The following is a 19,730-nucleotide window of genomic DNA, read 5'->3' on the forward strand; positions in this document are numbered from 1 at the left end:
AAAAATTTCCAGGGGGGTCTGTTTGTTAAAAGGTATGTATAACCAGTATACCCCAAACCCCTAACCTCACTTGAGAACAATGCCCAGGGACGGGCTGCCGGAGGGACAATATGGGCCCATTCAGATTTTCTCCCAGGGACCAATCCCTCTTAACCCCTGGGAATGTCCTTAGCTGGTGACTCTTAGCTGGGAGATAGGGTATGGAGAAGGTTGGGAATCAGACACATGTATTTGTGGTCTTTGTTAGAAGCCATCTTTAGCACACCCCTGCAGGGTTGAAGGCCTCTAGCGGGGAACTGGAACTGTCAGATTCTTGTGGATTATTAACTGAGTCCTAATGTCAGAAAGCAATGCTGTTTTTATAAATTTTGGACCTGACTTTTAAAAACAAAACAAAACAAAAAAAACACAAAAAAAACCGCAAAAAAGTAGAAAATTTTATGCTTAAAAAAAAGTCCCCAATAAAACAATCAGTAGCACATTGCATCTGTGAAGTGTCCCAGCTCCCTGTAATGATTATATTTCAAACTGTTTTTTCTTTTCAAGTTAATGGTGTAGATGTTACACCCCGATCTTCATGTCCACATTCTGCAGGTTCTGTGTCTCATCGGCTGTCATAAATTGGTCTGGGGTCTCTGATGACTCCTTGTTCACCAAATGCACCATTTTCTGAGACTTGCTGGCTTCCCCGTTGAGTCCACTTGGCTTTCTGTCATCCATGGTCCCATTGCCATTGTTGATCACCAGCTTTTTCTTCTGCCCACACCTAATCATTTGTAAAACATCGAGAGAAAGGGTAAAATGAGCATGAGTTCCTGGCCTTTTGACTAAGATAAAGTGGAGACAGGGTCAAATGACTCAATCACCATCTTCATGACCATCATCACTGTTCAGTCATGACCATGACCATCATCACAGTTTATAATGACCTAAAAGCACTGAGCTTGATACCTTCTCTACTTTATCTTATCAATTCTTAACAACCAGCATTTCTCAAAGTGAGGTCCCTGGACCAACAGCAAAAGCATCATTTTGGAACTTGTTAGAAATGGAAATTCTCAGTGAATCAGAAAACTCTAGGATTGGGGCCCAGGACCTGAGGTATAACAGTCTGTGGGGGCTTCTGATGCACGGACGAGTTGGAGAATCCGTGATCACCACTCTGGGAACCCAGTGATATTATTATCATCCTGTCACAGAAAGAATTGGAGATCTGAATATTTAGTATTTTTCCCAAAATATTCAACAAGCGGTAAAAGAGTCAGGATTCAAACCCTGGTCGGTCTGACTCCCAAGCTCTAATTCTTCTCCCACCACACCATGCAATGGAAATGTTGCCTTTTGTGAACACTGCAGCAGTTCCTGAAGACTCAGGTGAACCATCAACATGATGATTGTAAATCACTCTGATTTGTGTATTCAAGAAAGTCGCACCACTTCCTCTCCCCATCAACATTTCGTTGGCTTTGTCAGTGTTATTACTGCTTGCACAGAGAAGAATAAAACAACATTGTTCTAGAAATAGAGGCCATATTTTTGATTTTCCCTAACATTGGTTCACTCACGTATAATCCTGAGTAGAAGATAAATTATTTGCTGTTACTTTAAGGTTTCTTCATAACCTTACTTAAGACTCAAATGCAGAAGAAGGTTTTCTACAAATGAGCATGAGACTGTCCTGCTATTGTCATAGCGTTGCCTCACCCTCCCGGCTTGGTGCAGGGCTTCCTCTTTCCTGTAACATGATCACAGCTACAGACAGAGCAGTTAGAAAACGGTGCTTAACGGAAGCAAAGTTGCACAGTTTCACAACTACCAGGAGGGCGGGGAAGAGGAGAGAAGTATTAGCATTCGTTAAATACTTTCTGAACTCCAGACTCTTCGCAAATAATTATCCATGATCCTTATAATAGTCCCACAAAGCAGCAATCGTCCCCATTACACAGCAGTGGAAACTGGGGCCCAGAGAAGTTTAATAACTTTCTTGAGGTCACCTAAGGGATAAGACTGACAAAGTCAATATTCAGATCTAGACTTTTATGACCAAAAGCCCAGCCCTGCTTGGCTCTTATCAGTGCTGCCAACCATCTGGATATCTGGAAACAGTATGAAGTCAGAATTGTTCACTTTGCCGCTGGATATTTGAGTTATAGAGACAAAGCCTCTATTATTCATGATCACAGGCCATTCCCTGTAGGACTGCCAAGGCTATAAACTTTAATCTCTTGTTTGGGGAAATAGAAATCATAACCCCTCCACAGGAGGTGGATCTTATATCCTCTGGCATGAGGTTTGGTGAAGGGTGGAGGGAAAGATGCTTTAACTACGGAGCACATTTACGAGGACAGGGAATGTGGATAAAGCCCACAGAGTAGGGTGCATGGTCAAGAGCAGGGTTTGGGAGGCTGGGCTGTGAAAGCTTGCACCTGTGTGACCTGGGGCTATTCAACCTCTCTGACCTTCAGTTTTGGGTACTTGTGAAATGAGGCAATTGAGAGTTATCAGCCTCACATGAGAATGGAGAGACCTTGACATAGATCCTGGTACTCAATAAAAGAGTCTATTATGGATATTATTTATTGCTTTTATGAACAATGTGGGTTGAGGACACTAAGCACTTAGACGGGTATCCGGAATACAGGAAGCGATCAAGAAGTGGCTGGCTGTAATTGCTGGCATAATGAGAGCCATGTGAAATGGACTAGACTGATTTCCTCTGGCTGCCTCATCCTACCATGTTTTGTGTACTATTAAAAGGGTTTAAAGGGCTACAACTTGACTGCCACTTGCATGATTCTAAATTCTCAGGTGTTCTTTGGAGGAAAGTTGCCTAATTAAAGTAATTTCTATTTGCCTGCCGGTGTATGGGTGAGCAGGGGAATGAAGTGGCATAGTGCTTTGTAAGCATAAAAACCAAAAATCTGTCTCTGCATGCAGGGGAGGGGACGAACGTTATTAATCTAAATGAAGCTGATATTGGAAGTAAATAGCACTTGACCTTAGAACACAGGAATACTACACTTGACCTCTGGCTGGCTCCTCTCCTCTTTGGATTTATATAACTCCATTATCTGTCTGAGCTCTTGGAGGAGGGTAAGATGATTCTTGTTAATAACTCAGTCCAATATTGAGTGATCTAGGTGCTTAATAAATAGTTTCAAAAGATAAGGGCTAAATTTTCCATTTTCCTTGGTTATAGGAATGAAGGAAGAACAGCAGCTGAAGAGACCTTAGGGATCATCCAGCTCAACTCCTTTTTATGTAAACTGGACACTAAGTCTAGAGGTCACGGGTATTGTCTAGAGTCACATTGCCAGAGTCACAGCTTAGACCTTATGACTCCCAAGGCTGGGGATCCTTGCTGACTTGTGTTTTGCCTTTGTCTTCTCTCATGGAAATGTCCCGCTGTGACCGAGCACAGTGACCACCAGATGAAGGGCTCACCAGGAGGGGGCAGGGCAGGCTGAATGGGCTTTAAAATACAGGTAACAAACTTTTAGGACATGGTGGAATTTATCTCAAAAGAGTTCTTCGGCAACTAACTTAACTGATTCACGTCTCTTCTACCTGAAAATCTTTAAAAAATATTTAGGAATTTATTTCACGTTGTTTAAGAACTGTACTATCTAACACAGTAGCCACCAGTCACAGGTGGCTATGTAAGTGTCAACTGAATTTAAATGAAAATGAGTAAAGTTTAAAATTATTATTTTATTTTTGGGAGGTACTGAGGATTGAACTCAGGGGCACTCGACAGGGTCTCACTGAGTTGCTTAGCACCTGGCTTTTGCTGAGGCTGGCTTTGAACTCACGATCCTCCTGCCTCAGTCGCCTGAGCCACTGGGATTAAAATTCACTACTTTGGTGGAACTAGCCATGTTTTAAGTGCTCATGAGCCACAGGTGGCTAGTGGCTATGGACAAACAGTACAGATGCAGCATGTGTCCATCACTCAGAAAGAGTTATTGAACAGCACTGTTGTAGACAGCAGGATCCCAGCAAGCTAGACAGTGGAAACAGACCAGGAAGACATTTCTAAATCACGGAGATTTATGGAGGGGACCTACCAAGAAGAGGGTGGGTAACTGCCTTCTGGGTTCACAGAAAACATGATTATTCCCATAAGAGCAGAGACCTGCGGAGGTCTTTTCTGCACAATCAGCCTAGAAATGTCCTTAAATCCCTCCTGTCTTGGAAAGTCTTCTCTGACAATGTCCTCGGTCTTTTTCCCCTCTTCAGACACATTGGAAAAATTCTTTAAGGGAAAGATGCCTGCAGGCTGCTTCTCTTGGACTTCATCCAATATCTCCCACCCCAATTGACTCCTGAAATGGTGTGCTCTTAGTGGGGGTGAATCAAGTCCATTTCCCTTTGGGGAGCTGTCATTCATCGAGGCTGGTCTCCTAAAGAACATCAATGAAAGCAATTTTGGAAGATGGCGGGGGGTGGGGAAAATTGAAGAAGTCATGGAACACCCTACATCAGTGTCTCACAGAGTACTTTGTCATGGTCAATCCTGCATGTCAACATCAGCCACTAGCATCTTTCCTCTTTCAACCATAATCCCTATACAATGGCTGGCACTGATGGTGTTCTCCACAAATAAGAAGTGACTCAAATCTGACAGGCTTATACAGCCACTAAAACTCAAGATTCTTCTATGGAAGGAACAGCACTCTTCATTTTTTCTCTTCCTTCTCACCAGTGCTGATGGTCACGGGAGCCACCCAAAAGATATTTGCTGAGCTGGTCATGGTGGCACACACCTGTAATCTCAGCAGCTCAGGAGGCTGAGGCAGGAGGATCGAGAGTTCAAAGCCAGCCTCAGCAACTTAGCAAGGCCCTAAGCAACTCAGCGAAACTTTGTCTCTAAATAAAATATAAAAAAGGGCTGGGGATGTGTAGCTCAGTGATAAAGTGCCCCTGGGTTCAATGCCCGGTACCAAAATAAAATTAAAAAAGATGTTTGCTGAATGAATAAGTCTGCTTTGAGGTCCTATTTTCAACCAAACGTTCTTTGATGAAAATAGCATTCTGCATCATTCTTCAGTGTTAACACCCAAAGCAGAAAGGCCTCAGCCTTCTAACAGGATTCGAAATGGGCTGTTGGCTTTAGGAATGCAGTAAACATTCGGGGCCTGTGCAGCCGTTAACCATCCTTTAGCTGAGTGGCAAATCTGTTTTCAATTATCAAATCGGGACACAGTAATTTATGGCATCCACGCAGCTACTTTCCCAGTGAGATACTTGCTCTGCTGGGTTCTGTGTGTCCCTGTTTGCCTGTTGCTATGGTGACTGCTGGTCTTGGGGGGAGGGGACCCAGGACCATGAGGCCCTGTCCTCTCTGTTGCTGCTGACAAGACAGGGAGCTAACCCTCCAAGATGTACAGACCCCAGCTGCTCTTGGGGAGAGCTGAGCTGCTTCTCGGAGGGCTCCCCACGTCGACAGCATGCAGGCCAAGGTCTCCTTGGTGACATGTGCAAAACTTATGGACTGTACATGTGAGCATTAGGGGTACATTCTAGGGCCTGGGACAAAAGGACTAATTTCAAACAATGGGAAATTCATATTTAATTGATCAAAAGTAATCCAAGGGAAGACAAGGAAGCTGGGGGGGAAGTATAAAGATTTTTTTTTAATGGTTTCCCCAAGTCACATTATTTAGATTCATCTTTTTAAAAAATCCCTTTTTATTAATAGGAGCACATAGGTTTTTTAGACCCCTGGTTCTTGTTCTTTGTGTGATTTTTTTTTTTTTTTTATGCTCTCAAAGGTATAGCGAGCAACACAGCTATTGACTTTAATATAGTACTTTTTTTTCTTTTTGGTGCTATGGATTGAACCCAGGGGCACAAAAATATACTACTTTTATTAACTTGTACCAGCATAAATTTGGTACTATTGATTTCTTCAGATAATTGGAGACTACAAAGGTTATGCACAATATGATATTAGTTGTTTATTGTTTTCTAAAAGTGAACAACCAAGAGTCTATAATTCCTCTCTAGGGCTTCTCCCAAACTAAGGGGCATTTTCTGGCCTGTGAGATGATTCAGAGGCACAATACAGGCAGCCCTACATGAAAATAAGATTCTCTTACTTTAGAAGCAATCCCGGGGGACATCTACGAACGGTTTAATGTTAAAAAGGTTTCATAATGAGTCTTTAAAGAGTCTTGGGCAGAAAATTTCCACTTATATAAAAGTACACCTTTATTTTAAAGTCTGTCTGGTTAATGCTCATTTCCTCTGTTGCGAGAATTATTACTGTCCTTCTGTTCACCCTGGGTAGTGTTGTTTCTGGTCCAGCTTGTGGCTTAACTATGTGTATGTGCCATGCAAATAATCTTCAAACTGCTAAGCCCCGGTTGAGGTAGGAAGACAGGGGGGCCTCTAAGGACAGGCAAAGAGAACACTTGTCCATTCTCTCTAGGTCTTCTCTATCTTTATCCACTGGAGTGCTCTGTCTTTACCCACTCTCCTAAGGAAAGTTCTTTATTGTTCCATAGATCTCAATGTTAGCAAGTTTTCCTAGGCTATAACCTGAATTCTTGTAACTGCAGCTTCCAGAAAATAGAAAACATTATTACAAAAAAAAACACAAGACACAAAAAACCCTTCAGGCAAGGGTTCTGGAAGGTTCCATGGGCCTCAGGCTAAAGATCCCTAAATCTTTCCATATTTTATGGATCCTCAAAGCACTTAATAAATGTTTATTTAACAAATCAATGAGTGAATCTATACTTCGTTGTTCATTCCCTATGAGCTATTTCATAACTTTTATGAGAGAGAGTCTTCATTGGATTTAACTCTGCAAAAATTAAGAACCATGAGATTCAACCACCATTTAAAAGTGGGGGTCCAACTAATCACACATGCCTCCTTTCTCTAAAGAATGGGACAGAAGGGTTTCTTAAACTGTGCCATGCCCACCAAGCCCTGGGATCTTGTTAAAGCCCAAACTGTAAAACAGGTGGAACTGAGATTCTGCATTTCTAACAAGCTCCCAGGAAGCCAAGGCTGCTGCTCACAGGAACTACACTCCGAGCAGCAAGGACATAAAGCCTCAGTTTAAATGATGCCTCCCCCAAGTTGCAGGCCCCAAGGGGGAGCCTCTTACCTTTTCCGACTGTTGACAGCAATGCAGACTGCAAGAATCAAAGCCAGGGCCAAGAGGGAGGCAAAGATGATGAGCCACTCTGGTGTGAAGGAACCAAAGGACACGTGTGAGCTTTGGAAATGTACTTTGTAAAACCAAAAATTCAGTTTAAAAATCAACCTGTTTCAAGTAAGAACCACAGTCAGCACCGAGAGCCCTCCAACCAAAAGGTCCAGCCACCAGGCAGGTCATTGTAAAATAAGAATTTTTCTGTACTGCTGTCCAACAGGCCTCCTGAATGAATCTTTTATCATCAGTCAGCATTTTCAAGTCCTACCATGAGAAATCTCTTTCCAAAAACACCTAGGGTGACTTGTTGAGACTTGTAGATGTCTTTGGTGCAGTATTATTAAATAGGTTAAAGGAAATTTATGCTTCTTTTGAAAGAAACATTCTAAACAAAATGAAGATCACATTCTAGTGAGTGTGGCAAAGGACCCTGCTCAGGAGGTAGAAAGTGGGTGAATCTGTGTACACGTAATGAAGGTCATTTGTCTCCATTTGCAAGAGTTTTCAAAATATTCATGCTTTCAATCCCATAGTTATACTTCCTGGAACTTATAGAATCTCAAAATTAGCTGTAAAGATGCACTTTACTGTGCTGTTTCTAATATTAAAAGTTGGGAACAACCCAATATCCAATGGTAGGGGATTGGTTAAATAAATTAGGATATATCCATTGTATATATCCAAAAAGAAAATAGTAAACTATGTGAAAAAGCTGTGGTCAACCACCAGGAATGGTTGACCAGACTGCACATACCATACAGTTCTATTTTTGTACATAAATTACATTGAAAGACAACAGGAAGAATACAGATGAAAATAGTAACCATGGAGCTTCTGAATGGTGAGATATTTTCATCCATTTGTTTAGTTATATTTTTGAAAACCTCTTTGATACTATGTATGACTGTGCCCTATTGAAATACTATACACTTGTTTTAAGATCAGGCTTTGATAGGATTAAGATAGGACTTGGAAAGTGGAAGTTTTATATGTTTGCAATGAACCAGGGTTTGAGAAAGAAGAAAGATGTAAAGTCATTCATTGTCCACTTTCTTGAGAAGTCTTGGTTTCCTCCTATTTCCTGCTGGGTACCACCTTTGGCTCATCTTAAGTAGTGAGGAGGCTGACGGGAGTGTACTATTTCTCCAGCCTACCCTGCACCTTGGCCCTGGTCTCCAGTCCTGAGATGTTCCACATTCACTCTCACTTGAGTTGGGAAGATGCCTACTGCCAATCACAGTTCCTGCATTTCCCTTTTCCTTCCCTTTCCTCCCTTGCAGCCCATCCCCTCTCTCCAGAGGCTCTGCCTTCAAGTGTGCTCAGACAAGCTGAGGCAGAGGAGCCAGGCATACACCACATTCTTCTCTTTCCCCATTGGTGGCTCAGTTTGGAGCCCTCCAAAGAGGGGAGAATTAAAAGGGTAATTTACTATGCTGGGAGAGCCCTTCCCTTCTGTAATCGCCCTTTACCAATGGTCAGTTCTGATCCTGAGCCAAATAAAGAACTGGCTTCAGATGTCTCAAATCTTGACATTCTTAAAAGTCAGTGTTCACCCCCCTCACTACTTGAACATGGAATATTTTCTGAAGTTTTTTTTTTTTTTTTTTTTTTTGACTGGATCAGTGGATTGACCCTCATGAAAAAAGTAATGAAGGAAAAAGATATTTTTTCTCCACCCAACACAGATGGTCCTTATGTCTCCTCCTTATTTGCAATGCAAAAAAAAATCCAGCCCAAGAAATAAAGGGGACAGTGGGTGGTAACAGGAAGGTCCTAGGAGAGCTCGGGTAATCACTCATTTGTGAAGAAAACTTTAGTAAATAACATAGCACTTCTCTGAGACAGGCCAGGGGATCTGAATGTGAGCTCAGCCCACCTAGGTGACCCAGGGGACCAAGGAAACATGAGTGTTCCATCCTTTTCTTCCAAGAAGCATGGTACTCTCATTCATTCTTAAACATTCAAAGAGAAGCCATCAGGTTCAGGGGACCTTAATTTAGGAGAATGGGCATTTGATTGGTTTTCTTCTTCTTCCTGGAACATTCTGAGAAACTTTCTTTGAATTTTTTTTTTTTTGCTTCAACTGTGAAACTCACCTGGAATGTGGGGTTTCCTTATAGGTCCAGAAGTCGTGGTTGCCCCACCTTCTTGATTCCCACTTAAATGTCCTAAGGGGAAAAGCAACAAGATCTTTTAGCTCAAGTTTGGAATGCGCAAATAGGAGTTCTTTCCAGAGCAACACGTGGGGCCAAGTTCCAAGGTCTGCATCACTAAGAAACTATTTATAGATTGAAGCCACAGACATTTATGGTGTTATATAAAAAACATTGCAAGAAAATCCACCCCCCTCAAGAGTTCCATGCAATTAAGGGGAAGGCTCAGAAACGTTATTTTGTGTCAAGGAACATGAAAATTCTTAGAAGCTGTGTGGTGCAGTGGTTAAGGCTTTGGGCTCTAGCTGGGCAGCCTTGGATTCCAGTCCTACATCTGCCTCTTGCTAACAATGTGGGCTGGGTCAAATTACCCTCCTTAAGTCTTGGTTTTCTCACTTATGAAATGGGGATGATAATAATAGAATCTACTTAATCATCATTTCACAGAGACTTAAAGAACTATGCAGTCATGGTGGTTGTGTGTAATTATTAATCTCTATGTTTAATTTAGGACCTTGCTCCTCCAAGTTTGGCCCCTAGGCTGGCAGCATAGCCATAACTTGGGAGCTCACCAGGAATGCAGAATGTCAGGCCTTCCTACAAACCTACCGAAGCAGAGTCTTCATTTTAACAAGATCTCTAGGGGATGCAATGGTCAGTTCTGGTCCTGAGCCAAATAAAGAATTGGCTTCAGATGTCTCAAATCTTGACACTCTTAAAAGTCAGGTGTCCACCCCTCTCACTGCTTACACATGTAATATCCAAACTGAATCTAAAGATCACCTCTAATATCATCACAGAAGCCAAAACAAACACCAAATAATAAGGATTTGGGAGCAGTGACCTTTTCTGTCAATGAAAAATCACCCTAGTAGATTCCTTACCCATGTATTGGTGGAACATACCTTTGTTGGAAAAAATGAACATTTCCTACTACTAAATATAGTAATAATAAGAAAATGATCCCAAAGTCCCAAATGGGAGGGAAGCATTTGCAAGACATACAATCCACAAGTCAAAACAATAGGTGGTTTATCAAAATGAGAACGGTATCATATTAAAATTAAAACAACAACAACAACCAAACCGCTGTAAGACACCTTGCTAAGAGACTTAAATAAATTAAAGCTTCATAAATTTTGTGTGTTTGTTTTTGCCTTTTGATGCTTCCTATGCTACCTGAGAGCAAAACTTGAAATGTCCTACTACAAATGTCCTCTAGCAAATGGGAACCTGCCATAATCTACCGAAGGCCCCTGAGGAGAGAAAACTCAGATGTTTAGCCAGTCAGCAGATTTAGACAGCAGGGGACTGCTGTCTTAGCTTTTCTTAGAGAGTCAGACTTTGGAATATGCAGAACAGACCCTGAAATATTGATTACAATGATTATTTGGGGTAGGAAGATTCCTGTTTATATAATTCGATGTTTTTGTTAAAACTCATAATAGAGCAAATTCTTACCAGATGTCTTACTGTTTCAACATACTCCAGCCCATTTTTGACAATGGCCTTTTACTCCACAAACCTCAAAAGTGTCCAAAGCACTTACCCTAAGTGCCTGCCAGGGTCCTTGGTCATTGGCAGGTCTTCACCTGCACAAGTCGTGGGATAGTGGCCATCTAAGTTGGAGATCTTTGGCCTTGGAAACCACCTAAGGTACAGTCACTCTCTCTGGTCATTTTTTTTTTCTGACTCACAGCAGCCTTTGATATTTGAAAGGGAGACCATTAATAGATGATAATCTCTTTATTTTGATTTTCCAAAAAGTGCTCCCAGCAAGGAAAGATCTGGGTGTGTACACAACAACATGAAACCTCCTGTTTGAACAATAGACACCTGCACAGGAGCCAAAAAAAAGACCAGCTCCCGCCCACCAGATTCTCACTTTAGGCAAAAGCTGAAGAGGATCGACAAGAGACAGCAGGCTCTCCTGAGTTAGAGAGGTCCACAAATCCATCAAGGTTGGGACTGGCAGGGAGAGCAAGTTCTGCAAAGAGGGGCACCGGGCACCCTTGTTGGGAGGTGAGACCCAACCTGTGACATGGGCAGAGAGCCTTCATTTGGCTTCAGCTGTGAGAAAGGCAGTGGAGGATAGAGATTCTCAAACTTTGACTTCTACACAAACCACCTGGAGGGTGTTAAAATGCAAATGCTAATCCAATCTGTCTGTGTTGGCCAGAGATGCTGCATTTCTAGCCAGCTCTTCAGTGGTGTCTCTGCTGCGGGTCCAAGGACCACATTTCAGAGTAGCTGGAGTCTTTTGGTTTCAAAGAGCAGGACTTTTAATAATAACACCCTACTGTTTCCAAAATACTTGCACATTCCTGACACCTTGTGCTCCTCGTAAAAACTCTAGGGGGTAACCGAGGCTGGTTGGTCTGCTCTGCTCTTTACTAATAAGGATCTGAGGCTGGGAAAGGTCAAGGGCCCTACCCAAGGAATCTTCAACTTCTGTCTCGACTTCAGAAGTATTTCAAATGAGCCCTACATTCCCATGCTCTTCCATAAAGGGTTATTATCAAAGCCACCATGTAACTATCCATTTTCAGATTGGCTTTAAATCTGTAGGCGATCCTTGCCCCAACTTGGGCATGAAGGGGAGGATGATAATTTACATGGATTAACTGGTTTGTGTGAGGTCACCTGGATTTGCAGTGCTAACGGGGAACCACAGTAGGCAGCAATGGCAGAGCCTCTCACTAGCCCCAGCATGAGAGATCAGCTGCCCCATGTCAAACTTTTGCTGCCGGAAGTACTGTTTTCAGGGATGAGATCTGAGAGCAAACAGGAATCTATTTAATAATGTGTGTCTGGCAGTAACTATGGTCGTAATGGGTTGCTTTCTCTAGATTGTGCTTATGAGAGGCAGTGCATCTCTGGGTTTTACACCTGACTCTGTCACTCAATGGACATGCCAATTTGGCCAGGTTACTTACTTACCTTCGTTTCCTCATCTGGAACATGGGAATAAAAAATGGTCCTTATATACGACAGGGTTTGCAGACTAATTAAATGAATCAATATTAGATGAACTTTGAATTTGATAATTACTGATAATTATTGCCCTATAGAAATAGAAGAAATAGCAGTCGCATATGGTATAACCTCTGAAGTGTTTTGAACAACGCTGCTAACACTCAGTAAACTCTTAAATGCTAGCCATTGTATCATGTGACTTTAAATCAATGCCCTGTGACAAATTATCGAAAATTTATTAGTTAGGAAACTGAATCTCCAACCCTTTGTGTATCTTTCTTGGTTAATGTGTAGAGGAACTGGGATCAGGATATTCCTCTTTCAGACTCACACTCTTAGTCATTCTGGCAGATGGCAAATGTTAACAAGCAGCCCTGCTTGAATTCTTGCTGATCCTTTCAGATGGAAGACTTGCCTCTAGAGCAGTAGTTCTCAAAGTGTGGTCCCTGTCCCAGAAGCATCAGCATTACCAGGGAATTTATTAGAAGTACAAATATTTGGGCTGCACCCCAGACCTACTGAATCAGAAACTTTCAGGGTGGGGCCCGAGCAATGTGACTTCACTCACCCTCCCCACGATTGTAATGCCTGCTAAAAATGTGTGAACAACTTCTCTGGAGACACTGACTCACACTTCATTGGTAATCTTCAGGTTCAACGATTATAACAGTAAACGACTACAGCAGTTTCAAACTCACCAGCCGATCCAGATCCATGTGTGGTATGGGACCTCCCACCTGCGTCTTGGTCTCCTGTCATGGGCAATGATGGAAGGTCAGTATGGAGTACTTGCATTTTCACACAACCCGTCACTTTTTGGCTTTAAATCTGTAGGCGATCCTTGCCCCAACATTGCAAATCCCAGAATTAAGGGAGCTGATGTAGCATAGGTCCTCATGGATGACCCTAGGAGATGTGCTTTTGGTAGAAATCCAAGAATGGTGGCAAAGAACTCTCCCACAAAAATACTATGCCCTCACAGGTCTGAGGTTGGAACTGGACATTGTGTATTTTAAATAAAGACAGTAAAATTTGGATTATGAGACTTCTGATCACTGTGTACTCTGGCTCAGGGCATGGAACACTTAAAGAGATTTCTTGAAGGCAGGAAATGAGTTAAAATTAAAAAATCTTGTGATGGAAAGATTTAAAGATTCAAAAAGAAAAGCCATCCACCTATTTAGGGGAAAGGGAATAAAAAAAGTGAAAAAAGAAATTGTGAGATGATAACATGTGAACAATGTGTATCCAGGTATTAGAATTATTTCTTAATGATTTTCCAAAAATCAAGACTATATTTTCAATACCAATAGTTGATATAATCCCATCTTCTCAAACATCCATTACTATGAAGCTTAATCTTAGACCAACTCAAGAATTGCTAAAATCTGAATCTACAGGTCGAATCCCGGATTTAGCCTATGGGAATTCACTGTCTTCTTCACCCCACAACAACACCACATTTCAAAAAAAAAAAAATACTAATCATACTAGAATCTTGTTTTTGAAAAAATCACAAAATGGTTTCATAAAGTGGATGTAGTCATCCATTGAGAAGGTACCTGGAAAGAAAACAGTAACCTGATCATCTTCATTTCCCTGATGAGGAAAGGTGATCACCCTCATAATTATATTTGAGAGATTGCTTTGCTCCTTGGTTGATGGTTAGAATAACAGATGGCAGCACTTGCTGAAATGCCCCATTGTAATCCCCGATACCAAAAGCACCACCACTATCACCAAAACCATCACCAGCACTGCCACCACGGTTCTGAATGTGTTAGTTCCTAGCCATAAACATAGAGACTGAGAAAAATGTATGGGCAGAAATACACTTGGATGAGTGTTTGAATGAAAACCAAGGATGGAAATCAGACTATTCACTAATCATTTACTCCACGGGGAACCATGAAAAGTCTGTCATATGGTTACATTTGTACACTCCACAGAAGGGATTAGTACCTGGGAATACAGATTGTATAGAAGGCCTTTTATCTCCATGGTTTTGTAAACCTTATAGGATACTGTAACTATTAAAATTGCTGTTTAAAATTTAAATCCATTAGGTTGCACAACAGGCCTTATTTTGCCAAGAGAAACTAAGCAATACTCTTTTTTTTTGTACTAGGGATTATACTCAGGGGCATTCAACGACTGAGCCACATCCCCAGCCCTATTTTGTATTTTATTTAGAGACAGGGTCTCACTGAGTTGCTTAGAGCCTCGCTTTTGCCAAGGCTGACTTTGAATTCATGATCCTCCTGTCTTGGCCTCCAGAGCTGCTGAGATTACAGGGGTACTCCCAGCTGGCAGTACTCATAACATTCACATCTCTAACAATGGTTCTTGGAGTTTTTAGCAAGGAAGAATAGAACCGTGCTAAATGGAAAAACAAACAAACAAACAAAAAAAAAAAAAAACAAGAAATGTGAGGGGGCTCTGTCCTGCCAGTATTGCTGAGGTCAGTATTTTTTAAACTATTTTCTTTGAAATCCTGGCGTGGGCAGCCCAAAAGACAGGCCAAACAAGTGACCTTCTAGAATTTCTTTTCCTACATCAGGCATAGCATCACACAGCCACCTGTTTTATGTATTAGGTTTCATATTTTTTTTCTTCTTTTGGGAGGAAGGGTTGTGGAGGGAGGGTCTCTGTTATTAAAAAAAAACATATATTTAAATTCACTAATTTTTAATATGTTAATGAGCCATAAGAAGTACTCAAATGGCTGATACTAGGAAGAGGGAATTTGTTTTTAGTTTCCTAGCTAGAGTGAATGTTTTCTAGTTCCCCCCTTTTTACTGTGAATTTCTTAATGCACAGTGAGAAACAAACAAAAGAATAATTAGAGAACTGCTTATTTGAGAAGAAGAGTCTCATTCCAAGTGCATATCAGACTTAATTGAATAAGTCATTTCTATGCCATTACAATAAAAGAAGTAGTTTCTATTCATTAATAGTAGATTGGATCATGAAGCTTTTAGTGCATCATAACTAGAAGAGATTAGCCACCAGCCCATCACCAAAGGTAAAATTGATCAATCCATCACCAATAAAAGATAATAAAGGAAATTACTCACACATTTGGGTAAACTATACTAAATAGGCAGCATATATTAGTTGAATCAAATGAAATTGCCAATATTCAATTATTTCCACAAAACCATTAATTTCATATGGTTCAACTTGATAGATCACCAGATGAAGAAGAAGACAAAGAAAGAAATCTCACCATAACAACCAAGTCACACACACACACAAAAAAAATGGAAAGTGCACTGGCAAATGGAAGCATTATTTTTATCCTAAATAAACCTGAGTTTACTGATGGTAGAGTTGATGTCCAGGATGAAAGTTACAAAGTTGCCTAATCACAGCCTACACAGAAAATAGCCCTTTAATAGGAAAAAAGTGCATGTGATTTCTCTCTGTAAAGAAAGCAAACCAGATAACAAGTGGCCAAATTACCTGGTAAAGAGCCATCAACATTAGAGGTGAAATCTCCAACAGGAACTTCAGTAACTCCAAAGACCCCAGGCTGAGCAGGGGTCACTGGGATGCGGGTCCTGTTTTCCCTTGTGTGTGGGTAGTGGGAGGTTTTACCTTCCAATTAGGTAGTTGAGTCTTCAGGAGGATGTCCACCTCTTCTTCCACCTCTGCCATCATTCCTATCTGTGTGGAGGTGGAATCAATGAAAACCCCACATGGGTAAGATCACCACCCTCCACGTGCTTTTTTTCATAGCATGCGATTGCTACAAAAGCCTTCCTCTTGTTATCCAAGAACAAAAGCAAAAGACAGGGAAGTTGGTCACACTCTTGAACAAAACTGATATTTCTCAATAGATGCCACCTGGACGGCACTCAACAGAAGTGATTCTACTACCCAGAAGAAGCATTTGTTGAAACATCTGCCTGAGCTGTTAAGGTAAGGCTTAGGCCAAGACAGCTGTGGCCTTGAAGTCAGCTCAGGTACTAGACAATTTTGCACTCTTTCTCAGTGGAATCCACCTTCAAAGATATAGAAGGAACACCGCATTGAAAAGCAAAGTGTGAAAGATAAAATTATGCTGCCTGCAAGTGAAATAGAAAACGCAAGGTTTCAAAGACCTAAGGCTGCTAACTTAACTCTTCCTTCCCTTTCCAGGAGGCCACAGCTTCATGGTCACCAGCACCACAGAGTTGCGTTCCAGAGGTCAAATGGCAAAATAATGTTGTTAATGTAAAGAACGTAAAGTGATAGAATTAGACTTTTACAGCAATTGCAAATAGTAAGGAAGCAATACATTGTTTTTAAACCAAGTCACCAACTCTAGAGCTTCAGAAGTATGGCCTTAGAGATTAAGCAACACAGTTTACATTTAATGTACAATGGCTTCTAAGAGGTCTACAGAGCAGAAAATGCATAGACCACCATCAGATGCACCTTTTGATCAAAAGAAGCAGTGTAGCAACAGCCAGCTGAGGTCCCTCCACCAAAGACATTGAAAAAAGCACATTTAAAATAGTGATTTTTATCAATAGCTGAAGCCAGCTGAGCTTTATAATCCTTACTGCTAGATGTGATAGTAGAAACAGTTGTTTCCTCTATATCTTCTTCCAGTTCTCCATGTGACGTAGAGAAGCTCTGGGAATGACTGTGCTCTGTTTCAATGAGGGATGAAGCCAGTGTTATTTTGAACCGTAATACAAGCGCTCTGAGATCTGCTAACAGGAAGGATCTATGCACAGGTGCATGAGGAGGACGAGATATGCCACATCGCATGGAGAAATATGCAGAAGAATTCCATTTTGTCTCTACTTTCTTCCCCTTTGTCTCTGGGTACAGCCCATCAAGGTCAAGTGCCAAGGTGAAGCCTGAACCAGAACTCCCCACCCACCATGCATCAGCCCAGTTCCCACTACAGCATGGCACCCAGACCCTCAAGAAAACCAGAGAACACGGAGACATGGAAAAGGAATATTTAAATTTTAGTGTTCCTATCAGTAGTCAAAAGCATCTAATTGAGGGTCAACAAACATGACTGTAGGAAAAAAATAACACTGTGTAGGATGCCTGTAACCACAGAAGAGAAAAGATACCATTTAGGATGACCTGCTTGAGTAACTCAAATCAAATTTATACAAGGAAAACATAACTCCCTTCTAAAAACCATTAAGTGAAAGATACCATTTCATTCTATTATTGGTTTTTTGATCTTGTCTGTGGACAGGGATTCTCATCACTGCACCAAGGAAATGGTTCCCTGGGCAAACACAGGACCCTCAGTGTTCTGAGGTTGAACCATTGCCCATAACTGAAATCACTTTGAGTGTTTTGAATTCATTTCATTTGCATTCTTCTAGGAAAGGTACTGACCTTTGAGTTGAAGGTGCAAGCACTCCATAAAACACACCCATCAGTCGTGACCACCACCAAATAAACATTACCAAGAGACAGACATCCACCAAATCCCAAACCCAACATCAGGACAAAAGCCAGAAGAAACATAAAATGGAAATACAAGCTCTTCATTGGCAGAAGCCAGTTCATAGGCTTATTTACCAGCTCCTTTGATGCTTCACACTGTGCTATTTATATGGCCAACAATCAAACACATGCTTGCTGATCTTTTGCTGGGCCTCAAGGGCTCATATAAAAGACTCTCCCCATTATGAGTAGCAAGCAGTAAAATGAGACCCTCTCAATTCTGGATTTCCTTCATATTCTGCCAAGGAATTATGAATGACTTCAGCCTGATCTCTAAGATTTGCCTGTACATATGGTGAAAAATAAGGCTACTAGAAGTTTAATGCTGCTTCCTACCAAATGCTTAGTGATAAAAAAAGTGGGGCATTGGCAAATGTTCCTTTCTTTTGTCCAGGTCCTCCGGGGACCCTGCCACCTTTGTCAATTGTCCACAATGTGCCTTGCCCTCCTCTGTGGATTAAAGTGATTTCCCACCTCTCTCTGACGATCTGGCTCCCCAAAATGTCTTTTCACAACCATGAAAGCAATCTGTCTGCCTCTACTGAAGCAAGGCTGAGAGTTCAAGGAGGTGGTCAGTTAAAACAAAGAGAAACCTCTGTCCTCTCTGAGGTCTTGGGTGTCCCTAATATGAGTACTTAGAATGCATTTGGTAATCCATTTTTATCTTCTTCCTTCCTTTCTGATCTTTCCTTTCTCCTTTGTTCTTTCTTCCTCCCTTTCTCTCCTTCCTTTTTATTTTCCCTCTTTCTTCCTCTTTTCCTTCCTTCCTTTATTTCCCCCCCCCTTCAGAAAGTCATTGAATCTGGAAGGCACCAAGAATGAAGGTAACGCCAGGTTTCAACAACCCACAAGAAATATAGACAATGAAGATAGCATAACACCCTGGGGTGAGCAGAGCCACGTAGCAAAAACAAAAAAAAACAAAAAATGCACAATTCCACCACCAAACACTGCATCTTGACCAACATGGGAAAGAGCCGAAGCAGGAAGAGAGGTCAACAAACAAGGCTGAGTGTCATCATCCTTACGAGTTGTCACTGAAATAGGTCCTGTCCCGTTGATGTCTTCCACCAAATCTGTGTTTGGATTGGCAGGAGGCTGAAGCATTGTACTATGACTGGAGTCCACATCTGAAGGAATTAAATCAGTGTTATTGCTTTATTTCCTAAACCACCGCTTAAGGGTCATTTATGTTCTGTAGCCAAGTTCGTTTTATATTTGAAACCGGTCGGAGGAAAGAAAGCACATAACTGATTTCAGAGCTCCAGAGTGGAGACAATTGTTTCTCAGAATGTCACAAGAAGTAACCAGCTTTCACTGGAGGGTGGAGTGGTCTCAAAATCGTGATTTTGATTTGTTTTTGCTGAGTCTAGAAAGATGCTACATGAGCACAGGATGGGACTCCCGAGCCTTGCAGAGGCAGAAACATAACCCATATTAGTCCCATTCCGTGCCCATGGCCTTTCTTAGACATGCAGAATCACCTCCCACCTAGTAGGCAAAATGACTTTTTAACACCCTTCTTCCCTCATTGAGTCCTTTTTTGTTTCACATAGTGAACATGTAAATAAAACTGAAAAAAACAAAACAAAACAAAACAATCATTATATAATACTACCTAGGCAGAGGCCACAGGAAGTAGCAGGGACAAGAAACAAGAAGCAGTGTATGTCACTGAGTCCCTCCCCAAGAAGCATAAATACGAGGTATCTTTGAAGTTTACTCTCTATAGTGATGAGTGGTGCAGAGACTTAGCACTAAAGTGTTTGAGATCCTATTTTTAATAGTTATCACAGGTCTATTCTGCTGAAAAAACAAATCCTGAGTGAAACAGAGGCCAAAGGTTGAGTCAATCCACCCACACTATTGCCTCTGGGGAAATGTAATCTGTTCCAAATAGCTCCAGAGGAGAGTGCTGAAATACTGGGCTCCCACATCTGCGGGGAAGTCTTCACAATCTAAAAGAA

General features: G+C 41.5%; 1 pseudogene; it reads right to left on the reverse strand.

The window, feature by feature from the left end:
• Nucleotides 1-561: 561 nt before the first annotated feature.
• LOC143640944 (CD44 antigen-like) overlaps nucleotides 562-19,730 on the reverse strand; it is an 80,465-nt pseudogene continuing 61,296 nt past the window's right edge.

This window comes from Callospermophilus lateralis, unplaced genomic scaffold (assembly GCF_048772815.1).
Source record: "Callospermophilus lateralis isolate mCalLat2 unplaced genomic scaffold, mCalLat2.hap1 Scaffold_79, whole genome shotgun sequence".
Taxonomy (NCBI): domain Eukaryota; kingdom Metazoa; phylum Chordata; class Mammalia; order Rodentia; family Sciuridae; genus Callospermophilus; species Callospermophilus lateralis.